Source organism: Haplochromis burtoni, unplaced genomic scaffold, assembly GCF_018398535.1.
Source record: "Haplochromis burtoni strain Fernald_Lab_line unplaced genomic scaffold, NCSU_Asbu1 Contig_855, whole genome shotgun sequence".
Classification (NCBI taxonomy): Eukaryota; Metazoa; Chordata; class Actinopteri; order Cichliformes; family Cichlidae; genus Haplochromis; species Haplochromis burtoni.
In genome coordinates, this window is record NW_024583216.1 from 122,248 (window position 1) to 124,217 (window position 1,970).

Below are 1,970 nucleotides of genomic sequence, written 5' to 3' on the forward strand. Positions count from 1 at the left end.
CATACATACTACAACTAAGGGTGGTCCTAGATGTCTGCGCTTCTGTCCATGGACTTACAGGTAAAAACAGAGCAAACAGCAGGCCAACCAACGCACTTCCTCTAGACGGTCTTTTAAGCCGACTGCTCTTTCGTCACCTTGGTTTGGGCTAAAGTTAACGAGTGCATTGGATGCATGTCATTTACAACAGCTGCAGGAGTCTTTATTTGAACAGAAAGTAAATGTAGACAAAACTGTTCTGTGTGCACATGTTTGTGTGCCTGTGCAGCTTGCCACCATCAGCACTCCTTGCTGATGGACACTTCCATCAGACTAACCTTACCGGCTTGTCTCCAAGTCAGCAACTCTCTGTTTCAGCTGAGGCTGTTTGTTTTGTGATTACAGGTGATTACATTAGTGCCTGGAGCTGCCGAGCTGTGCTAACCTAATGTGAATTTTAAAAAGCTACAAGGCTGAAAAAACACCGAACAAGGCTGCTAATACCATTTCTAACTTCTGGAAAAGGTATTTGGCTCCAAGCTAAATGTGAATGTCACACAAAAGGAACACCAGATTAAAACAACGTGTCGGGAGCACCGAGGAGACGACTGATGGCTTCTGACTTCAAGCCAGAATCTCAGCTCCAGCTCACACCGACTGACAAATACAGAGATGCAGATTTGACCCAATCAATGCTTCAGCTAAACAAACAAGTATGTAAACAAGCTCCTACTCATCCTGATGGCTCCAGTTTTGCTATGCTAGCAAATTCAGTGCAGCTGTACCAGTCTGTGACTTGTGAGCAAATACTGTCACCAAAAAGGCCGACACCACTGCTCACAGCTACGAGAGGAAACCTGAAGACAGGAACATGACACTGGAGTCCAGCCACAACGAGGCGGTGTACAACACTTCTTGATGCAACTTTATAGCTTATGTCTACACATACATATTGACAGAGGCTGTAACAGCAGATGATATTTGATGCATGTGTTTTTATTGGCCTGTTGCAACTGGAATCAACCACTTTATTCTACACACTGACTGCATGTGAACGCAGAGGTCCAGGATTATCGTGGTCTATGCCTGGCGCTTCAAGACTCTACACTAACTTTGGAGCTTCAAGGTGCAAGTAAGGATTTGGTTGTAAGTTGACAAAAGGTTTCCTTCTGCTCATATCTGAAGATAACAAATTATCAGAACTTTGCCAAAAATGAATACGTAAACACCTACGAGTCTGCGGCTCTGCGCAAACATCACTCTACCTGGTGTTATTAATCCACTGCTGGGATTTGAAGCCCATAAACTTATTGCTCTAAACAGGAACTCTTGTTGGGGCAAGTGGGAACACGGGAACTCTGAGGACAACAACGATCTTATTTCAGTTAGTTCACAAAGTAAAAAGAAAGCAGAAAACAAACACTGGCAGTGACTATGAGCCGAAATCTGTAATACAGCCAATTCAGCGTGAAAAATCCACACAGGGCCTACACGAGTCCCCGACGCTCTGCTGGGTCTCACTGATGTTTCCTCAGTTGGTATTTGGATGATGGTGCTGAAGAGCTTTGTCCGATTCCCATCGGAGTGCTCACAGCAACCTTGACGAGCGCAGCACGCGGTCAGTTGCAGGGCGTGAGGCTGCAGTGTTGTTCATGTATGTTGTTGTTTACACTGACAGACCCTGGTGCCAATCAGGCTCCAGCAGAGATCGATGGCATTGATGGCTCACAGGTCGACCTGAGCACCGCTCCCTGACCGCCCACACTCAGCTCAGCTGGTTAACCACAGACACCGGGGTTAACGGTCCAAAGATTAACGGGCTCGATAAATGATGACTCAGCCGAAACGGGTTTGTCTCCTAAACACATCTGGGAGGACACGCGCGTGCACGCCAACACACGGGACTCCGCGGCTCAAACCTGCAGAGCAACAACACAAATCTAGCTAGCCTAGTTTGCCTGGCTAACGCTAACGACCTGCTGCTGCTTGTA